Here is a 26,612-nt window from a genome sequence, read left to right as displayed (position 1 = left end):
CGCCGGCACACCGGGTTCTAGTCCTGGTCGGGGCGCCAGATTTGTCCCGGTTGCCCCTCTTCCAGGCCAGCTCTCTGCTGTGGCCAGGGAGTGCAGTGGAGGATGGCCCAAGTGCTTGGGCCCTGCACCCCATGGGAGACCAGGAGAAGCACCTGGCTCCTGGCTTCGGATCAGCGCGGTGCGCCAGCCGCAGCGGCCATTGGAGGGTGAACCAACGGCAAAAGGAAGACCTTTCTCTCTGTCTCTCTCACTGTCCACTCTGCCTGTCAAAAAAAAAAAAAAATTCAATTATCTTGCAATCTTTGTATTGTGTTAGCAACTGGAAAAACAAATCTACCAGTCCTCTGTCCAGTGAGGACGCTCACATATTCACTAGTTGGGAAACACACTAATGTGGTTTACTTAATCCCAGGAGGAATTCTGATTCTAAGAGTCCAAGCTGTGGCCATTAAATATCCAGAGTGTTTAGAATTCTCAGGAAAAAAAAAAAAACACACTGCAAGCAAACATCCAGGCAAGCTCAGAGAGGGCTGGGAAAAGCACATGCATCTTTGGACCAATGGAGAGAAGACAGAGGGAGGGGCAGGTGCCAGGTCCAGCCTCTTGGGGCACAGTGGCAGGGTCTGAACTTCCCCAGCACACACCAAAGCTGTCAGCCATTTTTACCAAGTGGTTCCTGCCAGGGCGTGAGATGTAGGGATAAGGCACAGGTGCTCAGAGCAGTGACCAGCATGGGAAGGCCAGACTCCGTCGATGTTGGCTAATGAACATAGCTTATGACGGGGAGAGGGGAGGGAGGAAATGGGGGACAGAGGGAAGGGAACGTGAGTAAGAATGGGAAAGTTGGGAACACACAAGGGATGGGATACTGAGATTTTCTGTGAAGCCTAGGAAGGGTTACATTTACCCTATGATCACACAGACATACAGTCAACCATTTTGAATCGAATTACCTTTTATTTCCCTTTGAGGTCCTACAGGGTCCTGACAGCTGCCAGTTCAAGACTCACAAAAAGGAGCAACGTTCTGGACCTCCGATTTTAGGATTTCTACAAGGAAAAGAACACAGATTAAAAATTAGACCAGGGAAACTGTATGATAGAGACAGCTTCCTAATAATCTAGAGAAAAGCTGGATTCCAAGCCCTTTTCTAATTTAGCTGCCCTAACAAACTTTAAATCGGTTTCAGAAGAAAACAAACAATGGGGTATGAGGTAGGCTTTGTTTGTGGAGAGGAAACCAAATGAGAGCCAGTGCATGGTCATTAGCCTGGGGGAGCCCAGGCTTGCAACACTCCAGTGTCATCACTGCTGAATGGGACTCCTCCATCCTTCCAGCTCCCAGCACCTGCAGGAAATGAGGGATCCTCCTCTCAGACCAGGAAAGGCATCGGATCTTAGACCTGACCTGGGAACTGGTAGTTTGCAAGGAAGGGAAATATTACAAGGTAACTTCGCTTGTGCTGTCTGCCAGAAGCAGTTTGGATGTGAACCCACAAGCAAGGATACATTCCTCCTAGTCTGGGAGCTGCTTCCTGGGACAGACCTTGCAGTCTAAGGCAGTCAAGTTTGGAATACACAATATATCATTTTCAGGAAGGAAAAACTGACTGTTCACCCAGGCACTTGCCTGGGCTCAGCAATAATGTGATCCCAAGTTTCAAAGGGAGAAACTGAGGCCCTTGGAGGAGCAATGCCTGTGCAGGCCCCTGGGACAGAAGACCACTTTGACTGTACTTGGAGATACTTGGATGAATCATGAAAGTGATTGTTCTCCAGACATCTGGTAACTCAAGAGAAAACACTGCGGTGGAAATTATACCCGGCTTCTCCTCTGGCATCTGCTTTCGTCACTGATGCCATCAGTGTGTCTTTGTTTACTTGGAAGCAGGAGCCAGCAGATGGGGAAGAAAATCGTGCTGAGTGCAGCAGATACCCTCTTTATGAGATTCACTGTGTATTTTGCATGGTTATGGGAGTAACCAATAGTAAAACATTTCAAGAAAGCACTTGAGATCCCAAGAGATGATGGTTAAGGACCATTCATTCAGATTTGGGCCCGATTCCTAACAAGCATCATCTTTCTGGAGTGATGTGTAAATGTTTATGAGTAAAGCTGCAAAATCATGACCTATATTTTCTTACAGCTTCAAAAAAAAAACCCATCAAATGTCTATTTAAATAACAACTAAGACTGATACATCCCACTTTCACCTTTCAAACTTTCCAAACAGCCTACTTTCTCCTGTCCATTCCGAGCCTAAGGGGCTCAATGAGAATACAAAATAAAAATTAGTATTAGATTGAAATAGAAACTCAATTCCATGGCTCTGGTTGCTTTAGTACCTACATATAACATTTTTATTCAACTGCTAAGACAGAGTACAAGGGTACTTTTAAAAGTTCATGGAAAATTAGTGTAAATGAAGTTTACTTTGGTGTGAAAAATTATGAAGTCTATTCACAGCTTTCTCATAATACAAATTTTCCATGAATATTTGAAGCCTCCTCATATATGGGTTTTCAGAACTCCAAATTCATAAAAATCACATACTATTAGTGGTATGTTAGAAAAAATGTATCTAAATTATGTTTGGGCCCCACTAGATTTTGATGCATCACAACCAAAGAAAGCACTTTGTATTGTAATAATGCACACTCAGTATTTTTCATTTTGGCCGAAATTTGTAGCAAAATTTTTTTCCATTTTTATTTTGCTTTTGTCTTTTCCTTCACATACTTCTGAAGAGGGCAAACAGTATACAGCTTAACCCTTGCCACACTGACTCAGGGAGAGAAAAGTCGCACAGTTATGGTAAGAATATGGATTAACACCACATATGAAGAATTTTAAGACTGCGTTTATCCTCCCAGTGAGGTCAAAACCATCCTAATAAAAAGTATTCAGGAATCTTCCAGTTACCTCCTGCAGGGAATTCGGTTCTCACAGGAGGAAATGAAAGTGCAGAGGGGTTAGGTGACTGTCACAAAGTCACACAGCTGAGTCAAGAAGTCACACATTTCAGATTTCCTAGATGCCAATTCAATATTTTCCATAAATTATATCTTTTTTAAAAAAAATATTTATTTACTCATTTTAAAGGCAGAGTCACAGATAAGCAAAGGCAGAGAGAGAGAGAGAGAGAAAGAGAGAGAGAGACAGGTCTTCCATCCACTAGTTCACTCCCCAGATGGCCACAACAGCTGGGGCTGGGCCAATCCGAAGTCAGGAGCTTCTTCCTGGTGTCCCACATGCGTGCATGGGCCCAAGCACTTGGACCGCCTTCTCCTGCTTTCCCAGACCACAGCAGAGAGTGTCATTGGAAGTGGAACGGCGGGGACTCGAACCAGCGCCATATGGGATGCTGGCACACAGGCGGCTGCTTTACCCGCTATGCCACAGCATCAGCCCCCATGAATTACCTTTTTAAGAGTTTATAATTTCATCTATTTTAGTGTAAAGAATTACCATTCTCCACAGCACGAACACACTGATGACTCAACTTCATGTCAACATAAACCACTGCTCAAAATTATCAAGCTTACTAAGCCTTTTGCACCACAGTAAAGGCTAGATTAGGCCTATGTGAAATCTGAAATTAAAATTGGATACTCTTGGGTTGTCTAACCTAGATACATCTACCCTAAAAATACAATTTCCCTCTGTTACTCATAGTCAAGTCATAATCACAGGCTTGCTATAGTACATTTTCCACTATATTTCATAGATAGCTATCAAACAAAATGTAGGCATACTATAATCAATGCTTACATGCACAGTTTTTAAACAAAGACATGTAAAGTGATGGGTATTAGATCCATCAGTTCAGAAAGAACTCATATACTAAACTCCAGAATCATTAAGAGCACTCAGCTTACCCAGGGAGAAGCCCACTATCATCAACAGTCCTTTGTTGCCTCCTCAGTTACTGATACCACACAGTGTGAGGTACATGGGAATCAAAAAGCATGAGCAGTGACCTGCTTCCAGCAGACCAACAAATGGAGTTCCCAGGGAGGCCTTCGCAGTGGCACTACAGGCAGGGTTTGCATGGAGTGGGTGTGTATATGGGAGTGTGTGTAGAGAGGCAGTCGGTAAATTCACATGTGGCTTTCCCAGGGAACAGGAGCTCATAGATGCAGGTGAAGGACAGCACATATGCAAGGAAACCAGGAAAGATAAACTAACACAGGCCAACATGACAGAACTGTCCCATGAATGCCCAAAAACCAGAAAGGTAGAAACAGATCAGGAAACCAAAAATCCACTAAGAAGGATTGCTTTCTTAAAACTACCAAGCAACAAAATACCTTCCCAGTATTTCTTCACATAAGCTCACCAATGGTATTAGAAGTCAGTGCCAAACAATAAATAAACTTCCTGGAGCTATGGATCACCCAAAACAGGGAGGCGGGAAGGGGGAACAGGAGAGGATGTGGACCGAGAAAATAAATGCCAAGTATGAACAGGAAGTGATCTTCAAAAAAGACATGCATAATAAAATCACAATGTGACACTACTACATAACCATCCAGAAGGGCTGAATTTTTAAAAGACTTGAAGGCCAGCACCATGGCTCACTAGGCTAATCCTCTGCCTTGTGGCGCCGGCACACAGGGTTCTAGTCCTGGTCGGGGCACCGGATTCTGTCCCGGTTGCCCCTCTTCCAGGCCAGCTCTCTGCTGTGGCCAGGGAGTGCAGTGGAGGATGGCCCAAGTGCTTGGACCCTGCACCCCATGGGAGACCAGGAGAAGCACCTGGCTCCTGCCTTCGGATCAGCATGGTGCGCCGGCCGCAGCGCACCAGCCGCAGCGGCCATTGGAGGGTGAACCAACGGCAAAAGGAAGACCTTTCTCTCTGTCTCTCTCTCTCACTGTCCACTCTGCCTGTCAAAAAATTAAAAAATAATAAAAAAAAAAGACTTGAAGATACCAAGCATTTGCAAGGATAATGGAACAACTAGGGTTCTCATATAAAGTTAGTAGAAAATTCAAAATGTTACAGGTACATTGGGAAACAATTTGGCAATTTCTCCTAAAGGTAAGCATACACTTACCCATGATATGGCAATTCTCCTTGGTATATATCCTAGACAAACTTAAATACACGAATCCCATACAATGATTTGGACAAAAATGTTCCTAGCAACCTGATACATAATAGCCCCAAACTCAAAAGAACTCAAATGTCCATTAACTGCTGAATAGATAAGCAAATTCTCCGTGTGTTACACATGCTAATACTCACTGATAAAAAGGAAATAATTACTGATACATACAACGGCATAAAAGAACCTCAAAGAAGTATATCACAAAAAGAAAAAAAAGACAAATCAAAAAACTCTATGTGCGATGTCCATAATAGGAAGTTTTAGAAAAGACACCACTATTGCAATAAAAAGTAGATCAGTGATGACCCGGGCTCAGAGCCTGAAGGAAAGGAACGCACTGTGGAGAGGCATGAAAGGCACACTGAGGTGAGAGAAACAGTCTAGATCATGCCTGCAGTAGAGGGCCCCAGACTCGGCATATTTGTGAAAATTCCTTGGACTTACCCTTAACAAGTGATTTTAAAAGAATTCAGTGCTACCAGTATTTAATTTGAAAGTTCTCTACCTTCATTATAAGACCTGCCATCCCTCCAGCAAATGGCCCTCAGTGTCTACAAATACATAAGGATTATCCTTAGTGAGAGCCAAGTACTTGAAGACCATCAAGGAAGAAAAAGTCAGTCAGTCCTACATACAGGGAGGCTAAATCATTCCACTGTTTTTGCTTTCTTTTTTTTTTAATTTTATTTATTTATTTGACAGGTAGAGTTACAGACAATGAGAGAGAGACACAGAGAAAGGTCTTCCTTCCGTTGGTTCACTCCCCGAATGGCCACAACGGCCAGAACTGCGCCAATCCGAAGCCAGGAGCCAGGAGCCAAGAGCCAAGAGCTTCCTCCAGGTCTCCCACGTGGATGCAGGGGCCCAAAGGACCTGGGCCATCCTCCACTGCCTTTCTGGGCCATAGCAGAGAGCTGGACTGAAAGAGGAGCAGCCGGGTCTAGAACCGGTGCCCATATGGGATGCCGGCACCACGGGCAGAGGATTAACCCAGTGTGCCACGGCGCCAGCCCCTGTTTTTTGCTTTCTCAAAGTTATGGCTGTCTACAAAAAGTGGCCTGTTAACATCTAGTCTCCAATGTAAAACAATAAACTTCCTTGAGCTATATCATCCAAAACGAGTAGCATCCAGGAGAGAGAAGACCTACCAAAATATGTGTGGGGAAAAAAAACAAGAAGCATGGACACTTACAGAAGCTAAGAGTAATTTTATGTATCAACTCCAAAACTATCCTTAAAAACACTTTGATACCCTAAGTGGGAAATGCCTCTTAAGTATCTATAAGGCTTTGTCCTTCAGTCTACTGAACATGCTTATCTATAAAGTAAATAAATATATAAGACAGGAATAGCAAAGTCACAGGTGATTGATTCAAGGTTAAAAATGGCTACAATGTTACATAATAGAATCACCATTCTGAACTGCTAAGTTGGAACAATATTACAGTATTAATGTGAAATTTAGGTCAAAAAATCATCAAACAACGTTCATTCAACAAATCTGTCCTGAGGGGCTATTATCTAACTTAATACATGGAAAAAGACTCCAAAATTGAGCCATAAGAAAATCTTTATTCTTATAAAGTTCATCACCCCCCAAAATTTAAAATTTATTTATTTTAAAGGTGGAGCAACGAAAAGGAGAGATACAGAGGAGAAAATCTTCCATCCAGTGGTCACTTCCCAAATGGTCACAACAGCCATGGACCAGGTCACCATGAGGAACCAAGAACTCCACCCAGGTCTCCCACATGAGTAGCAGGGGCCCAAGCCCTTGAGTGAGCCATCCCCTGCTGCCTACCCATGGGAAATAAGCAGGAAGCTGCGTTGGAAGCAGAGCAACCAGGACTCAAACTGGCACTCAGCCACGGGATGCTGGTGTCATACTCAGTAGCTTATGCCATTGCACCACAATGCCAGCCCTCCATACAAAAAAAAAAAAAATTAAATAATTCATTTCACAGTAGAAGTTATAATTTACATGAGAAAAGACCTAGAAATCTGAGTTCATCACTAAACTGTGATATCACTAACCGCTGCAGCAATACTAGTGAAACTACAGGCTAAACCAGCAGAGGTACTGAGTTCAGTACAAATCCATACAAGCACCATGACTCTGCTCTTGGCTGGTGGAGGAGGGAAGGGTAATTTTCTACCATGCTCTGGAATTTCTCATGACAAGCTCCCTTCTAAACCCCAGCTTCCGGGATCTTTATCTTTTGTCGTGTAGCCAACTTTTCACAACTAAAGATCTAAGATGATGCAAGAGTCTAGAGTGACCCTGTGTGTATCACACATCCAAGCTGGCAAGTGCTGAAGACAAGATTCTGACATACTGAGGCATGGACAGACAGGAAGGGGACCTAGAAATATTTGCATCAACCAGGGAAGTGCCTGGGAGTACACGTGCAAGGTGGATGGTCATATGGTGGAGCAGGCATCATTCAGCTGAAGTTACAGAGAAGCAACGTGGCTCCTGATCAGTGCATTCCAGCAAGTGGACTATCTCAAATTTTCACCAACTGCCTCATAAGATAGGGAGACCTGGCAGCAACTACAATTATGAATACACTAATCTTAATACGGAATCTTAATGTGCTATCTATGATCAGTACCATGGACTCACAAACCATTTCCCAACACCCAGGCTGTCAACCTCCACATAGCAGCAAAATGGCTCTGTCCCATATGCAATTATGACCAAGTCTCCTTACCCCTCTGCCAACAATTCTTACAGTCTTGTAGCACTCCCTATCACCTGTGCCAGGGGTGGGAAACCTTTTATTTCTTTGTCAAGGGCTGTTAGATATGTATAACATCATTCACTGGCCATGGAAAAGTATCAACGTAAAAAAATTCTCATGGAAAGCCAAGACACTGTGGCAAAAAATGACCTACATGAAAGATCTCTGTGAGTGAAATCCTGGTGGAAAGACGGGACCATCGAAGAAGGAGGTACCTTTCTCTGAAGGGAGGGGAGAACTTCCACTTTGATTATGGCCCTGTCTAAATAATGTCAGAGTTTGTGGATTCAAGAGGCTTCCATAGCCTTGACAGCTCATGACAAGAGCCTTGGGTGATCACTAACATCATAAATAAGAGTGTCAATTGTTAAATCAACAACAGGAGTCACTGTGCACTTGCTCCCCATGTAGGACCTCTGTCCTTAATGAGTTGTAGTATGAGAATTAACAGTTAAACTAGTCTTCAAACAATACTTTATACTTTGTGTGTCTGTGTGGGTGCAAACTGTTGAAATCTTTACTTAGTATAGAGTTGATCTTCTGTATATAAAGATAATTAAAAATGAACCTTAATGAAGAATGGGATGGGAGAGGGAGTAGGAGGTGGAATGGCTTGGAGGTGGGAGGGTGGGTATTGGGGGAAGAACCGCTATAATCCAAAAGTTGAAATTTATACTTATTAAATAAAAGCTTTCAAAAAAGAAAGAAGAAAGAAAAGGAGAAGAGAAAAGACATGAAGAGAAGAGGAGAGGAGAGGAGAGGAGAGGAGAGGAGAGGAGAGGAGAGGAGAGGAGAGGAGAGGAGAGGAAAGGAAAAAGAAAAGAAAAGAAAAGAAAAGAAAAGAAAAGAAAAGAAAAGAAAAGAAAAGAAAAGAAAAGAAAAGAAAAGAAAAGAAAAGAAAAGAAAGAAAAGAAAAGAAAAAAGGGAGGAAGATAGCCTGCTATACATTTATTGAACTTAAGAGCCCTGCCTGTAGTTACCTTGGCTGGGCCAGACCAAGTGATTTCATGGGCCTTATTCGGCCTGCAGGCCAAGCATTCCCCATCTCTGACCTGGGAGATGAAAGTCCAGGGCCTCCGGATGGCAGTCAAGGCCCCCAGCTACTCTGACACACTGCAGAGCCCTTTCACCTGGGCTATGCTTTCCCATGCCTTTCCCTGTCTAAAATTCCCTTCGTGTGCATCTGAAGACGTAAGTGCTTTCACTCTTAGCCCAGTGAATCCCACCTTGAAGACTCCTTTCCTCAACCTCTCCAAGTCTTTATCCCCTCTCCCTCTTCATGCCTACCTTACTTGTCTCCATCAAAACATTCGCCCCCGACAGAAAGATTACCTACAGCTGTATCCACTCAACCATAAAACCCCTACCTGGTTATCTTAATCTGCAGGATGTAGCCCAGGATGTGACACTTCATAGATATTTTCTGAATGAGTCAGGGATTCGAAGATAGCACAGTTAGCTGAGATTTTTTTGTGTTTTATTTTTTATATATCCTGTCTGATGTTATACCCTTCAGCAGTGCATCAACTTGGATTACGCAACAGGCACAGAGTAAGCTCCAGCAAATGCACTGTCATCTTGAAGCCTGAGAAGACAGAAGGTAAGCAGCACCCTGAAGGATCCAGGCTGTCCTAAATTCAGCTTGGTTTGAACCCTGCCTCCAAGGCATCATGTGACCTTGAGTAGGTAGCTTGACCTCTCAAATGTCCCATTTCCTTGTCTATAGAATTAAGGTAATTACAGCCCCTGCTTCAAAGAGTCATTGAAAGGTTAAAATGCCAGTGTATTATAAAAGAGAATGGAAAACAGCATGCAGAGTTATCAAAACACTAGAAATGGAACTGCCATAAGATCCAGCAATCCCACCACTGGGTTTATACCCAAAAGACATGAAATCCTTGTATCAAAGAGATACCTGCTTGATTATGTTTATCATAGCACTGTTCACAACAGCCAAGACGAAGAATCAACCAACGTGTCCATCATCCAATAAATGGATAAAGAGCGGGATCCGACTTGCGGGGGGGTGGGGTGGAGGAGGGCGGCATGGTGACTCGCTCCTTTCCGGAGCTTGTGTGCACCATCGGCATGCTCTCCACTGGCCTCTCAGACCTCAGGCATGTGCAGATGACCCGGAGTGTGGACAGCATCCAGTTCCTGCCCTTTCTCACCACGGATGTCAACAACCTGGGCTGGCTGAGTTAGGGGACCGTGAGGGGATGCTCATGTCCGTCAACGCAGTGGGTGCCGTGCTGCAGACCCTGTGTATCTTGGTGTCCCCGCTCTACCGCCCTCAGAAGCCTGCCGTGCTCCTACCAACAGCATCCCTGTTGCGGTTCCTTCTACAGGGCTATGCCTATCTCTGGCTCCCGTGCCTGACCCCGAGGCCCGGCTTCAGCAGCTGGGCCTCTTCTGCAGTGTCTTCACCATCAGCATGTACCTCTCGCTGCTGGCTGACGTGGCCAAGGTCATTCAGACCAAATCAACAAAACGACTCTCCTTCTCCCGATTGCCACCCTGGTCCCTCTATGGGTTTCGACTCTGAGATCCCTACATCATGGTGCCCAACCTTCCGGGAATCCTCACCAGCTTTATCCGCTTCTGGTTTTTCTGGAAGTACCCACAGGAGCAAGACAGGAACTATCAGCTCCTGCAGGCCTGAGGCAGCTCACCTCACCCCTTAACGCCCACCGGATACCAAAGAGAGCTCCTTGTTCCAGCCGGCCCTGCTGACCAGCTCCAAGGGTGCAGCAGTTTGTGGGGAAACAGCTACTTTGCAGTTAGAGGGCTCAACACAAGAGCTTTACTGAGACGATCCGGTGGAACCTGGGAGATGAATCACGTTTATTTTTTAAGAGAGATTATCTTTTTTTTTTAATTTTGAGGTTGGGGTGATTTCTTTAGAATGTGTCCTAAAATGAAATGTTCTCCACCCCTGTCAAAAAAATAAATAAAAATACATGGATAAAGAAATTGTGGCACCATAAAAAAGAATGGAGCCCTGTCATTTGCAGTAAAATGGATGGCACTGGAGGACATCATGTTGAATGAACTGAATCAGACACAGACAAATATTGCATGATTTCCCTCATCTGTAGGCGCTTATATTTTTCAATGTTTTAAAAAAAAATTTAAACCCATTTGAATGCAGAATGTTGATTACTAGAGGCTAGGAGGGATAGAAGTAATTTGAATTACAAAAAGAGTAGAGACAGTGGGCTAAGGAGAAGTTGGGTGTGGGTTATATGGGAACTCTGTACTACACAAATTTTGTTTTGTAAATTTAAAACTATATTAAGTTTTTTTAAAAAAAAAAAAAAAGAAGAAAAGAGGCTGGCGCTGCAGCTCACTAGGCTAATCCTCGGCCTGTGGTGCCGGCATCCCAGGTTCTAGTCCCAGTCGGGGCGTGAGATTCTGTCCTGGTTACTCCTCTTCCAGTCCAGTTCTCTGCTGTGGCCAGGGAGTGCAGTGGAGGATGGCCCAGGTCCTTGGGCCCTGCACCCGCATGGGAGACCAGGAGAAGCACCTGGCTCCTGGCTTCGTATCAGAGTAGCGCGCCGGCCGTAGCGGCCACTTGGGGGGTGAACCAATGCAAAAAGGAAGACCTTTCTCTCTATCTCTCTCTCACTGTCTAACTCTGCCTGTCCAAAAAAAAAAAAAAAAAATTAGAAGAAAAGAAACCTACACATAGCAAATGCTCATTAAAAGTTGGCCTCCCAGAGGGGGCGAGGTCCTGGCACTATAACTCATTATGAGCCTTGGGTAAGTCACATCAGGCAATTCATTTTTCATGAATGGAAACGCTATCTATTTTAGAAGAAATTAACAAATTAATACATGTAAAAATACCAGGCACATAGGAGTTACCTGATAAAGATTTCTTCTATTCCCTTTTTGGTTATGGATCACTGATTCCTACATAATCAGAGAAAATTTCTTTTCCCTCCAAAACAGGCAGGAGTATAACACACAAGATATTTTCTTGAAGTTCAAACTAAAAAGACCATAACCACCTCACTGTAATTCACCTCAAAAGCCATAATGACCCCTAAAAAAGACACTTTTATGTACTCCAATAGTTTATTTATCTGGACTGAGTTGAAACAGATATCTGTATTCCTCTGTGTTTAACAAAAAATAAAAAGTGCATAAAAATGTTCCATTAAGTTCAGTGCAATGCAGCCCATCACTTTTGCTTATTGATTCTCTATATTCAGTAACACTTAGAGGGCTACATATGGTCAGAGAACTGTTGGACCGAAAACAGATGCTTCTGAAAAACGACATGGTGGAAAAACCCATAAAACGCTTACTGCATTGTCAGTGTCACTCATTTTTTAAAGAATAAGTGTATCTGGTTGCAAATTAAGGATAAATGCACCTCCTTGCAAAGCATACCTTTTTCCAAGAGTGTTACACATCTTAGCTGTTTATTTTTTTAACACACCTGAAAACGGTACACGGACATACAATTTATTATACAAACATGTTTTTAAGAGTAGCACATTACTAACTGGATATGAACCAATTAATAATTTTGTCATTTCCCAGGATTTCAATGATTGTGAGTCAGTGGCTGGAAATACCAACTCAGAAACAATTAATAAAATTACAAAGCAAACCGAGTTTCCCAGCCTACATGCCACAAGCAGCTGGGTAGCCCTGTTATTAAGATCCAGATACATGAATACAAACTAGAGTGACTGTGATATATATGTGGGATTACTATGCCACTCTGAGGACGCAAACTACAGGAGCCAGCTCCCATAAAAATGTTTTTAGGGTCAGATGTTGAATCTCAGTGGGTTAAGCCACCATTTGGGACATCTGCACAGCATTTTCAGAGTGTATGGTTTGAGTCCCAGCTCCTCTGCTTCCAGTACAACTTCCTCCTAATGCATCCTGGGAAACAGCACATGATAGCTCAAGAGCTTGGGGCCCTTGCCACCCACATGGGAAATTCTGATAGAGTTTTATTAGCTCCTGACTGCAGCCTGGTCCAGTTTTGGCTGTCTGGGGAGTAAACATGCGGGTGTAAGGTTTCTTTCTCTCTGGAAATAAATAAGCAGCTTTTAAAATATTTTTGATCCTTTAAAACACTAGAGATTTCCTAAGTCCAAAATATATCAAGAGAGATTTACTCTTTGGTCGGTGCAGTTCTTCCAAAGTACTTCTTCACCCAGCAGAAACTGTTTCAGGAAATATTCATTGTGTGGCTATTCACATTCTCTACATTCAAAATCCCTTATTAGCTCTCATTATGGAAATTATTTCTTTAAGAAAAAAAAAAATAGGAGTTCAAAAACTCCCAACCACCTAAGGCAGAAAGCATTTATCTCATCTGGCAGATGATTTTTGCATTGCTATTTTTAAATGGCTATGTATTAATCCAGTCACTGTGTTGCTTGCAAAATAAAAATAAAATTATATAATATTATTTCAGTAAACTCATAATATCATGCCAAGAAAGTATGTCAAATTTGTTTTCTGCTAGGACAATAAACTGGCAATTTCCCATCCCTGTAAGCATTGCCAAACACAAGAGAAAGATTTGATGAAATTTAAGTCTCCCTTTTCTTCTTCTTCTTCCTAAAAAAAATAAAATAAAATAGTCTCCACAATATTATCATCCGTGGGCCCAGGGTCCAAGGGTTTTGAGCATCACCTAAACTGTGTGAATGACACACAACACAGGCTCCTATGTACAGCACAGCTTCCCCATGGCTTTTCTCTCTCCTGGAGAGACTAATTGCTATCTAATATCCCCTGGGCTTGGGCTCTCCTGTCTAGATTTGGAGTATAATTGGAGCCCTTCTCAAGTGCTTTCCAGGTGGCAAGGACGTCAGGTCAAAGAATCTCTACTTTTGGCTCTTCACAAGAAAACCAATTCGTCTCATTAATAAGTAAAAGTAGAACAATGCCAACATCAACACTGGTTATTTTCTGTTATCCTAGGAAAATTAGGCATAATGTTAGTAAAGTATAAAACAATCTATTGTGCATTCTTTTTAAGGTTAAAAGGTAGGTTTTATTGAGACAGTATGCTTCATATTACTACATTTTTGAAAATGTGGAAAATATGCACAATGTAAAGTTTACCATTGCAGCCCATTTTTAAGGAGTATTCAGGGCATGGACAGTACTGTGCAGCCATCACTGCCATCTCCCCCCAGAACCTTTCTCCTACAACTGTTAACTCACTAGTCTCCACTCCCCCAGGCCCTGGCAACCACCACTCTGCTTCCTGCCTCCATGCATCTGACTACTCTACACACTGTATGTAAGTGGGATCCTTTTGCGACTGGCCAATTTCACTTGGCGTAACATTCCCAAGGTTTCATCATGGTGTCTACTGGGCATGTCTTCCTTCTGGTGCCATGAGAAAGCCTTGGCCTTCAGAACAAAAACATGGAGCCAAAGGCTTCTCACCAGCAAACCCTTTTTAATCAGGCTAAATATAAAGTGTCATGTTCATGACTACATTCAGGGTCCAGACAGACTCATGCCAACCCCATCGGCAGTAAGTTGTTCACGGCTCCCTTCTCCTTAGAACACTTCAGAAACTTCCAATGCCTGCTCCCCAGCAACTAGAGTGCACGAACCAGGCCATGCCACATGGCATATTTGTTAAATAAGTCAGGGTAAGATTTCACTGAGCACTGAACCTTCCATATTTAAGGACTGCTATTTGCACTCTGTAGGTAGGACTTCTCTGAAATTAATGTTAACAAAAGTGACTGGTCAAGAAAGATTTACAATATGAATAAATTTCCAATTAATGCCTCCATTACATTAAAGGCAACTTTGCTATCTTAATGGTGATACTGAATTTTATGAAAATTAATATAACTTGCTCCATAGAATATAAATATTTATTAAATAATCTTTTCTGGCATTTTTAGCTATTAAGCCTTACTTTCACAACCAAATTTTATGTTTTACAGTATGAATTCCTTTATGTCCATCACGCTCCATCTTCCAATCAATACCCACGATAAAGTAGGTAGTAGATAAAACACTACTGGTTCATCGATAAGTGGTTGAACAAGGCAGCATTTACAGCCTCGCAGTTAAAAGTGTACATTTTACAGTCAAATAACCTCAAATTGGAATCTCACTTCTACTGAGGGTTGTTCAGAATATTAAATGACAGTACATTTAAGATCATTGACAAAGTACTTGAAACAGAGTAAATAATCAGTGACAATTCACCCATCAGGAGAAGAGATGGTAGGGATCAATTTTATGTATGTGTCTTTAGCTTTTCAGGTTTTGTGACTTGAGTGAGACGGAGCTGTTTCATAACTAAAAAGAGTATTCCTGGGCAATCCAAAAGAATGGCGTTTGGTTCTATTTTCTATTTCCTTTCAGATACCCAATTTTGCTGGTAGATACCGGCAACCAGTGGTGGTTCTTTAGACTAGCACAGATACACAGATTTTAGATGTAGAACAATGTTACTGAACACATTCAACTGGGAAATGATCCCTATCTGTGCTTCCCATTGTTCAACCCCAACCAGAATCCACAGAGCAAAAGAACTCTGACATTTCATGCTGATAGGGATCCCCGGAAGCAGAAAGGAGAAAATATACATGGTGTAACCCCCCAGGAGCCCTGAGAGACAGGAGAAACATATAAAATGTAACCTTCATTTGTTTGTTCATCTGCCCAGTTTTGCCTATCTGGGACCCAACTCACTGAGTACTCTGGGAAATTCTACATAAAATAGGCTACTCCAGTACCAATCCCCTGACTGGCTCTTGGCGAATGCTTCATTAGCATATACTTAAGCCAATCAGGCAAACCTCATCCTTTAGAAACAGAAACCCCTAGCCCTTCATTGGCAGCCCCTTTTGGCACAGCACCCACTGGCTTCCAATAGCTTCCCTTGCTTGTTTCAATAAAGTTCCTTCACCTTGCCCACTCTTCCTTGTCCATGCGCCTCAAATCCTCATAGTCACCAGGTAAAGACCAAGCAGGGAAGAGAGGCAGCAACACAGGAAGACTGCAGCACTCCGCAGAATACAGCAAAGAAGCTGGACCCAAGGGGAGAAGGCGGCTGTCAACACACAGAGCTGTACCCACGGATCTGTGCCATTTCCAAGGGATCCAGCAAAAAGAAGAATCTGTCACATTTCTTGGGGACGAGACGTAGACCCCGGCTGCAGGAGCAGCAAACTCCTCTTGCCACTAGTCCTGCAAAAAATACTTTTGTGCATCTGCTTTAAAAATGCATAGGAGATCATCATCATTTAAAAAATCATCTATTATTTTTCACTTTATGTTTCTGTGTGGGAGCAAACTGTTGAAATCCATACTTAATGTATACTAAGCTGATCTTCTGTATAATAAGATAATAGAAACTGAATCTTGATGTGAATGGAAGGGGAGAGGGAGTGGGAAAGGGGAGGGTTGTGGGTGGGAGGGACGGTATGGGGGGGAAGCCATTGTAATCCATAAGTCGTACTTTGGAAAATTATATGCATTAAATAAAAGTTTAAAAAAAATAAAAAAAAAATAATAAAAAAAAAATGCATAGGAGACTTCACGACCAATTAGCATAAGGACCACATGACAGGCTTTTGGTACCATGAGTAAGAAATTTCTCCTGAGTAAAATGAAAACATACTTCTCGTGGGTCTCATAGAGTAATAAATACAAAATGCCTTGGTGGCCCTAATGTTGGCAAAAAACAAGCCATTACCCAGTGAGCTGAAGCCACTCTAGCTTCCTTACCTTGGAGGGACTACTGGGAATGAGGAGCCAGGCAAGTCTTACCTGATGCTTGAGCCAGTAGGCCAGATGGGAATCTGAAGAATTGCAAATGCGTTTTTTTCCTATAAGGTCTTCTAATATATCCCTCCCTCCTCCAACCCCAGCCTTCAGAAAAGAAAGCAACAGTGGAGGGGCAAGAGAGCCAAGAGAAACCATGTAGCCCATAGAGTCTCACTGTATTTCAATCTTTGAATCTAAACAAGAATAAAATGATCTACAATTATAGTCCAACCCTTTCCCATCTGCAGTACTGACAAATACTGTTTCTAAAGGTTGATCAGCTGAACTCTAACACATGTACAATTCAAACCTCAGCTGAATTCTGAGGGCTCTGAGCATGTAGCCCCTAGTATTAATAATACTAGGGAACACAAGGGGTCCACTTTCCTGGAGTGTCTCCAAATCATCAGCAGCAGGTGGGTATTGCTCAAAAGAAAGTTTCAGTCACTTGGGACAAGCAATGGAGCCAATGGGAAGGTAGAACTCTCTAAAGAAACTGCCTCCTGGAGCAGCAGTTTGCTGGGCTGTTGTAGCCAGTGGCTAGGACACTGGAAAGAAGAGCAACATCTAGTATGTATCTTTATACATATCTCAAGGCTTTCTTTGTTTAGGGTAGACCCTGCTGTGAGGACAATGTTGCAAAATAAGCTTTCCTGGAACATTCTCTGACATACAAACTCAATGAGAAAACAGAAACTGAGGCTCCACTTCTGTTCTTAGGCAGCCCTCTTGCTTAAATACCTACACACCTGGGTGCATGAAAAAAAAAATACACTCTCCAGAAATAAAACAAAATATTATTATATGATTATGCATATTTTTGGACTCTACAATTTTTATCTACAACACATGGAATACAATTTCAAAAATTACAAAACACATAAACAGTAAAATGTGAACCATAATTAAGAGTGAACACACTGGGGCCAGCACTGTAGCATAGAGGGTGGGGCCACTGCCTGCAGTGCCGGAATCCCATATGGGCACCAGTTCGAAACCCGGCTGCTCCACTTCCGATCCAGCTCCCTGCTATGGCCTGGGAAAGCAATGGAGGATGGCCCAGGTCCTTGGGCCCCTGCACCCGCATGGAAGACCTGGAAGAGGCTCCTGGCTTTGGATCGGTGCAGCTCCGGCCATTGCAGCCATCTGGGGAGTGGGCCAGCGGATGGAAGACCTCTCTCTCTTTCTGCCTCTCCTTCTCTCTCTGTGTGACTGTGACTTTCAGGTAAAATAAATGGATCTTTAAAAAAAAATCCATTAAAAAAAAGTGAACACAGTTAAGAATAGAATAACAGATCACTCAGTAAATTAGATTAGGAACCAAGGACTTTGAACTCTAACAAAAATGTTAAGTAATTTCTATTAAAACATGCATCCACTGGGAGAAAAATGGGAAACTTTAGGACAGAAACAAAAACTCTAAAACAGCACTAAATAAAATCTTAGACTAAAAATACAGTATTTGAAGTAAAAAATTTATTGGATGGATTTACTAACTGGACATTACAGAAAAAAAAAATCCGTAAATCTAAGTTTCCCAAATTAAAGACTAAAAAAGGCAGGGCCAGCGTGGTGGTTCAGTGGGTTAACACCCTGGCCTGAAGCATCAGCATCCCATATGGGCGCCAGTTCAAGACCCAGCTGCTCCACTTCCGATCCAGCTCTCTGCTATGGTCTGGGAAAGCAGTAGAGGATGCCCCAAGTCCTTGGGCCCTTGCACCCACGCGGGAGAACCAGAAGAAGCTCCTGGCTCTTGGCTTCAGATCGGCACAGCTCCGGCTGTTGCGGCTATTTGGGATGGATGGAAAACCTCTCTCTCTCTCTCTCTCTCTCTCTCTCCTCTCTTCTCTCTCTCTGTAACTCTGACTTTCAAATAAATAAATAAATCGTTTTTAAAAAAAGACTAAATAAAGGAACAATGGGGAAAACATGAAATGCAGGTGACTTTCAAAATAATATCAAATAATAAAACATGAATAATTACAAGAGATGGGGAAAGAGAGAACCATAAAAATTTAATTATTTGAATTTAGTTTAAAAATATTTGAAGAACTGTGGATGAAATGTGCAAAATTTGGGATAGGGATCAAATCCACTAACCAACAAGCTCAAAGAATTTGAAGCAGATAAATTTAAAGACAAAGTCACACAGGCATATCATAGTCTAACTGCTAAAACAAAAGATAAGCAACAAACTTTAAAATCAAGAGAAAAAAAGAGCATTACAAGCAAGGGAACAAATATAACAATGATGGTCAACTCTGAGGAACAAGAAAAGCCGCAATGAAATATCATACTGAAAGTGTCAAAGGCAGAAGGGGTGAGAGGTAGGAAGAGGAGAAAATAAACTACCAACTAACAATAGCATTTTTGGGAAAATTCCCAATCGACACTAAAGGCAAATTAAAGATTTTTCTGCTAAATGAAAGTACTGAAATTTCATCACTAGCAGATCCACACTACAACATACATAGAGGCTTAAGGGAAATTATACCAATTCATAAAACTTAACAGCAACAGGAAGAAAAGAAAGAAGAGCACAAAAATGGTATGTGGGTGCATGCGAGCATGTCTCTGTGTGTGTGTGTGTGTGTGTGCATAGGTATGTGTATGGATCTTCTGTTTACCTGTTAAAAAGATAATTGGTTGTATAACAAAAAATAACAATACACGGTGATGTTAGAAGTAAAAAGAAATGTAGCAATATCTCAAGAGGTAAGGCAGTGAATGGGCATATATAGTTGCAACATTACTACACTGATTGTGAAGTAGTACAATATTAATTCAATGTAGATGATGATTATATTTCTGTGTATCTATTTATCATACCCCTAGAGAAGTCACTAAGAATAAAACCTAACGTTTTCTAAAAAGCCAAGAAAATGACATACAAAATATACTTGATTAATCTAAAATGAGGCAAAGAAAAAGCAAACAGGTCAGACAAATCCAACACAAATAAAACCTAAAAATAAATTATGTCAATGTATAATATCAATGTAAATTACATTAAATGTAAATGGATAAAATATTTCAATTAGAAGGGAAAGTTTTTCAAGACAAGATAAAAAAGCAACATCTAACTACATGCTATTTATAAAAAATATGTAGAGACAGATTTTAAAAAATAATGGAAGATAAATGATATAAATACACATATATTGATCCATGCAAACACTATCATGAAGATGCTGGTGTGGCTAAATCATATGGAGTAGGCGTCAAGCTAAGAAGTATTCCCAGAGATAGGGACTGACCATGACACAAGGATTAAAGAGTTAACACAGAACAAATACATTAGAGTTCTACATGTGCATGTGCCTGATTATATAACCTCAAACTAAGTGAAGAAAAAAATCTATGGAACCAAAGAGATAAACATAGAAATTCACATCATAATGCAAGATCTTTAGCAATCTGAATTCAATAATTGATAGAAGTAGACCCCAAAATTGTTAAGGTTATAAAAGTTTAATACACTGAGCATTTGAAAACATAGAAACAATTAACTAGTATATACATTACTTTCTTCACATTCTATATCCCTGTGAAGTGGAGGAGAATCATAGATTCCCCTCAGAAGCCTACCTGGCATACTGGATTTATTCATTATTCACATCTTTCCCCAACTCAGGTGTTCCACATCTGTTTTAGATCCTTGAGTTGGTCCATCCCATCTGGCAAGAATGTCCCTCTTGAATTTCCTCCCCCACTCTCCATTCCCCATCTATCCCCTCACCTAGCTAACACTTACCTTTCCCTGCCAAGTAGCTAGACCTGATCAGGTGTCAGGTTCTTTTTCCAGAAAGCTTTTCTGGACTTCAGTTCCGCACTTCAGGCAGAGAGCACTATGCAAGCTGCACAGTCCTCTCCTGAGTGCCAAGTTTAGCCTTCTCTTTGGTGGTCCATGTGCTCCTGAAGGGCACAAGACACCATAGGTGTGTCTAGGCAGAACTCAAGAAGCACTTGTTGGATGCCTGGAATGGGGTAGCCAGCAAGTCAGGGACATTGTTTAAGATCATCCTTTGGGCTCTTCCCCGGTCAGGAGTGTGACCTGTGACCAAGAAAGTTCAACCAGCACCATGAAAGGCTCAAGGTCGGGAGGAGCTAAACTCCTCCAGCCCTTAGCCTACATTAGCTCCCCAGGAGTCTCCCTGAGCAGCCTTGAAAGTGGAGCCCACAGGCTCATTCCAGCTTCCAGGTGACTGCACCCTCCTGGGAAGCCCTAAACCAAAAGTTCGCAGACACGATACCCCAACTCCCTACAGGAAGATGGAGACAGGAAATCTGTGTCATTTGACCCACTGAATCTGAGTAACATTTGTTATGGAACAATAGATAATACGAACTTTACTTCCTCACCTGGCTTTCTCTTTGCCCAACATAATCATTTGTCTTAAAGTATCTATTTCATAGACTAAAAAAATCATCAAAGCCGCATAGAGGGTACATGTTCTAGTTCCCTCTGGCCACATTCAGAGAGACATCAGGTTTCTCAGATGCTGAAACGCATTTAAAAAGACCTCAGTGTTTTTTTATGAAGTGCTCAGATTAAATGGGTCAACTATAATTAAAGCAAAGGAAAAAAAAAACTTAAAGAGTTGAATGATATAATGAGAAACAGTTCAATATTCTAGGAATTAAATTTGTTTCCAAAATAAGAGTTATTTAATTATAGGCCACATTTACCAAGATTTCACTTCAAATCCTTGAAACTTTTCAAAACCATGTTTTTCAAAAACATGTTTTAAAAGGGCGCTTTTACTTAGGGAGCTAAGCATAAATTTAGAAATGAACTTCACTATATTCCTCTAAATTCAATCAACTTGTTAGTATCTGTTTCAATGCCTTAAAGAGGGACTGCAATGGAGGCTCTTGATGGGAGGGTGAAAGCCAGTGACAGGGTGACAGCACAGCTCCTCTGCTCCAGGACGTTCACTGTCCTTTCTGGCCTCTGCAGCATTTTCCCAACAAGACTCCCATCTTGATAACCCCCCATCCCCCCAAATCCTGCAGCTCACAGAGCTTGGAGGCTCAGAACTAGCACCCTGCACCTCTCCAATGAAGACTTGGCCCAGGCAGAGACAGCAGCCCCAGGAGATTCATGAGAAATGCACATCCCTATGCCCTCCTCAGATCTCCTGAATCAGAAACTCTGTGCTAGACTGGCAATTTGTTTCAATAGAAATCCCCCCATGCCTCTGATGTGCCAACTTCTGCAAAGCACTGACCCAAATCCAGGGCTCCCAAAGCAGCCTGTGCATCAGCCACACCAGATAGGACACCTCTCCACCCCTAAAGTCTCACCAGTTCCCACTCAGGAGAGGAGGCCCAGAAAACTACAGAGTCCCAGATGTTCTTCCGGGGCTACAGATGGGACCTCTGGAATCAGTCATCTTGAAAGGCCTTTTTAAAATTATTTTTTATATTTGAAAGTCAGAAAGAGAAAGAAGAGACAGAGGCAGAGAGATCCTATATACAGGTTCACATCCCTAATACACACAACAGCCAGGAGTGGGCCAAACTTAGGAACTAGGAACTCATCCAAGTCTCCCATGGGGATGGCAGGAGCCGAACTACATGAGCCATCACCTGCTGTCTCAGGAGTTGGATCAAGATCAGAGTCGAGACCTGAAGTCAAGCACTCCCATCGGGGATGCAGGTGTCAACTGCTGCACCAGACGCCCAGCTCTGGAAAGGCCTTTCTGATAACAACTGATAGCTACCATGACAGTTGAACCCTGATTCTTCAGAGAAGAGGGAAGGCAAAACTGTCACTCTTCATGCGCAGACCCCAGGACGTAATGCAGTCAGCTCCTGTTCACATTAAGGCCCATGCTCCAGCCACATCCACAGCACAGGAACACACCTTGCAGAACGGAAGGCAACCACTTCTCTCCTCCTGTACTCTGCCTAGCAGCATTTATCAGTTTATTTCAGTGTTAAGGAGAGAAGTGACCTTATTTTCCCACATTGTGCCCCTGAGAGCACCCTGAATAGACTTTGTGAAGTCTGTGGTGGAGCATTGAGAGTTTCTATGGCATGATGAAATAAACCCAAAATGAGAAATTAAAAAAAGGGGGGAATGGGGCTACAAATAGCAACATCAACTGCAGGTTATGGGTGAGGTCAGCGTGTGCGCCAGGCTAAAACAACCTCAACCTTGGTGTGCAGGATCAGAAAGATGATTGTCCAGTCCCACTGGCCCCTCATCCCAGCCCTGTGGCAGCCCACTTTGGCCTGGGTCATCTCTGACCTTAGAGTAAGTTGGAACCCGTCTCCCTAACACTTTCCTCCTTGGGTCTTGGTTCAGCAATGTGGAGAACAAACACAACCCATGAATCTCTCCAGCCCACAAAGTAACAGTAACCAAGTGTTGGCAGAGACCTAGAGTATGCCCAGCTGGGACAGGAAGACAGCACCCAGGCACCAGCCCACGCTGTGGGCCCAAGGACAGCCAGAGACTCCTCAAACCTCTCCCCTTCGCCTGCTTCTTCTAGACTCGATACTCCTGGCTTCCATCATGCACCTTTGATCCGCTGAGAGCAAAGATTCTGTAACATCAGGTATTTGCTATCTTGTTCTGTATTGAGAGAAATCTTTATTGCTAAGAAAGACCAACCAGCCTTCATTCCTGAAGGCAGCTCATTGGTTCCCAACATAGCCTTTCAGGAGGGGAAAGATGGGTTAAGGAAATCCGTGTCAGGACTTTCAACAGCCCCTCCCAGGTCTGGTGGGAAGAGGGGAATGCTAGAGAGACGGCACAAGGCGAAGTGAGTATCAGGGCATCTGAAAGCCACCTGGCATGGAGGCAGGAGCCTGGGAAAGCAAACGACATCAGAATGTTCACGCCACCCGGCAAGCTCGGGGGGATGAGACCTGAGAGCCCAGGGAAAATGCCACTCAGCACATGCCCTCCACCAGCCTCTCCACCCCACGACTAGAAGGATTCATCGTACCTGTGTGCCCCAACGTCCCTGTTACCAAATGGGACCACCAAAGAGGCTGAACATTTCCTGTCCAAAAAGCTTGGGTCTGGAGTACTTCTGGTTTCAGAGTTTTTCAGATTTTGGAGTATCTGCACAGACTTTACCAGAAGAGCATCTTGAATCCAAAATTCTGAAATCGTAAATGCTCTAAAATCTGCAGTTTTTTGGGAACACTTCAGATTTCTGGATTAGGGATGCTTAACAGGTAGTATTAAACCCTGTTGGGTTGTTCTGAGAAAAGAGACAGGACCATGCCAGGTGTCACACTGCAGTCACTCAAACATGGCCCAGAGCCAGCACTAGGGCCACCTTTAAGAGTTTCTATTCAGAAGAGACCATTCAGTGGGAGAGGCTTACTCATTCCCCCAGGACTCAATGAAACTTTGAATTTTGATTGGGGGAGCCTGTAAGTACTTTTTGTCACCTACCATCAGTCCTTCAACCCTCTAAATCGTCCTCAAGCTTATCAGAGAACATGTTTCCCAGGAAGTACAGAAACCCAAATACAAAGCAACAGAATTATTCTGATCTTCTAGCCTAGCAACCCTATGAAAGAGAAGAAAAAATGTGAAGTCTGCTTGGCAGGATTTGTTCTTGATGAACCTATTTTTGCTTTCAATTATTACTACGTTCTCTTCTCCAAGTACACAACCATCTGCTTAACACTATGTTCTAGAACACTGCCAAGAATACGAGATAAAATCAAGGAATCGTACAATCGAGAAAGGCATGGTATCACAGAAATATGATGCAACCATGAGTGTGAACCATGTATGTTAGCTTAAGCGTTCTCATAACCATGCTAAAAAGTATAAAGAAACAGGTGAAATCAACATAGATAACATGTATACTTTAACTCAATAAATCCAAAATGTTATCATTTCAGTGTGTAATTTTTGTAAAAATGACTGAGTTATAGTCTTTTCTTCAAACTAAATCTTCAAAATCAGGCAAATTTTTACACTCACAGGGCATCTCAGTTCAGGTCAGCTACATTTCCAGTGTTTCACAGTCACACGTAGCCAGTGCCCAACATAATGGACAGCACTGGTTTAGGATCTCCTGGTGCTTTCTGAAAAATCGTAGTGTTAACCTCGATTCTAGCATCTCTCCAATTCTCCACAATTGCTCAGGATATTATCAAAGGGTATTATGATCCATGCTGACAACTTTTCCAGCACCTGAGAGATGACCCACTCCCACGTCCATATACAACCACCCTCAGAGCAGCAGAATCCTGGAGACAGAGACAGAAATTCCAAAGACTCTATGGGCCCAAATGTGGTTAATGCCCATCTACAGCCAGGCGGATGCTTTATGCCTTTGCATTCAAGTTACTTGAGTATCATAAAGAGGGGATTCTTTCAGCTTTCCATTGAGAACACAGTAAAATAACTGAAGAGCAGATGTAACAGGATTTTAGGATGACCAGGGTGACATAAAGCAGAGGCGAACAGGACCTCAGGCCCAGGAAAGAGCAGGTATGATGGTAGGAGATGCCCAGGGAGGGGACAGTGGGGACATCCAAGTCAAGACAGAGAAGATCCTCACAGGTGTGAAAGTGAGACCAATCGTCAGGCTCTGAGCAGTGAGGGATATGACAGGCTGGCATCTCAGCTAACTCTGGAAGCAGCAGAGTAGAGGGAGGGAAGTCAGAGAGGAAGAGAAAGTTGACCAAGACCTGCACCACAGTGGCCAGGGCCCCAGCAATGCAGAAGGGAGCCATGAAGGAGAGGAATTCCAGGGACAGAGGGGAAAACCAGGAGGAGAGGACACCAAGGGGACTGAGGTCCCAATGATCTGCTAAGCATCAGCGGGCAGGAACACAGTCTGATGAGCCCTGGTCCGTCTTCTGCCCTCAGCGTGGAAGTCATTCCTGCTCAAGGTATGTGAGGGGTAGCCCTGGCTCAGACATGGGGAGGATCCCTTCCTTTCCAAAGCCAAGCTTTTCATGACCACCACAGCTTCATCAGACCACAGAGCTCCACAAATCCATGAAAACACTGTGAATGCAGACACCTTGACTTGCTTGTTACTATGTTTGCTATTTTAGGTACAAGAAATTTACTCTCCCTGTTGGCTGAAGTTTTTTTCTTACAAGAGTTTCCTATTTTGCATACCAAATTGCCAGAAAGTACCACCCCTCTGACTTAACATGCCATTTGTATTTTTTCTTACTCAAAGAGGACCTCTTTGTCTGCTAGGACTGCATAAACAGGGTCAACTATAAGCAAGAGAACCACAAGGTCAAGGCTGGCAGGTGTGGAGTGTGTTGAGGACCCACTTCCTCGTTCCCAGATGGCATATTCTCACTGTGTCCTCGAATGATGGAAGGAGCAAGGCAGGACTCTGGGGTCTCTTTCATAAAAGCACTAATGCCATTCATGACGGCTCCATCCTCATAAGCTAATCACCACCCAAAGGCCCCACACCCCCTAACACTATTCACCTTGGGGATTAAGTTTCAACCTATGAATTTGGGGAAGCACACAAACCTTCAGACCATTGCAGAGGGGCTGAAAAAATGACCATTAAAAGAAAACCCAATGAAGCCACATTTTTCTCCAGTAATAAAAATATGTGTCTTTGTCCATTCACCCCGAACCCATCATGTCCAGCAGGCTATACTGAATGCACAGCATCTCATTCACAAGACACAGGGACAATTCAGCAATGACAACAGGCCATTTCTTTACAAGGGCAACAGGACAAGCCAGAGGAGGCCCAAGGTCAGAAACTGCTGTAAGGTACTTCAAGGCTCTCGCATCAGGCAGGAATCTGGGATTCAGAGCCAGAGTGAAACTCTAAGAAGTGGCTGAAGACAAAGATGGAATTCTAAGTAACAGGGGTAGGAAGAGGACTCATAGGGCATAAAGCTGCCCAGTGCTTCAGGACAAAGGGACACCTGACTTCCACCTGACCCAACAGCAGCGTAGTGCCTGGCACACAATGGACACTCAGATGTCCCTTGACAAGGAAATGGAAGGGGTG

General features: G+C 43.0%; 1 protein-coding gene and 1 pseudogene across 3 annotated transcripts in view; one reads left to right on the top strand and one right to left on the bottom strand.

Moving 5' to 3' along the window:
* Window positions 1-26,612, bottom strand: part of FAM110B (family with sequence similarity 110 member B) — a 174,847-nt gene that overhangs the window by 136,356 nt on the left and 11,879 nt on the right. For both annotated transcript variants that reach the window (XM_051844495.3, XM_051844496.3), the window contains exon 2: window positions 954-1,049. The gene's annotated coding sequence lies outside the window, so the exon portion shown is untranslated. The remainder of the gene's footprint in view (window positions 1-953; window positions 1,050-26,612) is intronic.
* On the top strand, window positions 9,938-11,721 carry LOC100359278 (sugar transporter SWEET1 pseudogene; annotated as a pseudogene). Its single transcript, XR_016234927.1, has one exon. The product of XR_016234927.1 is annotated as a sugar transporter SWEET1 pseudogene (transcript).

Source organism: Oryctolagus cuniculus, chromosome 6 (genome assembly GCF_051225735.1).
Source record: "Oryctolagus cuniculus isolate XC-2025 breed Fujian yellow rabbit chromosome 6, ASM5122573v1, whole genome shotgun sequence".
In the NCBI taxonomy this organism is placed as follows: domain Eukaryota; kingdom Metazoa; phylum Chordata; class Mammalia; order Lagomorpha; family Leporidae; genus Oryctolagus; species Oryctolagus cuniculus.
Note: the sequence above shows the minus strand (reverse complement) of the source record. Positions and strands in the feature narration are given on the sequence as shown.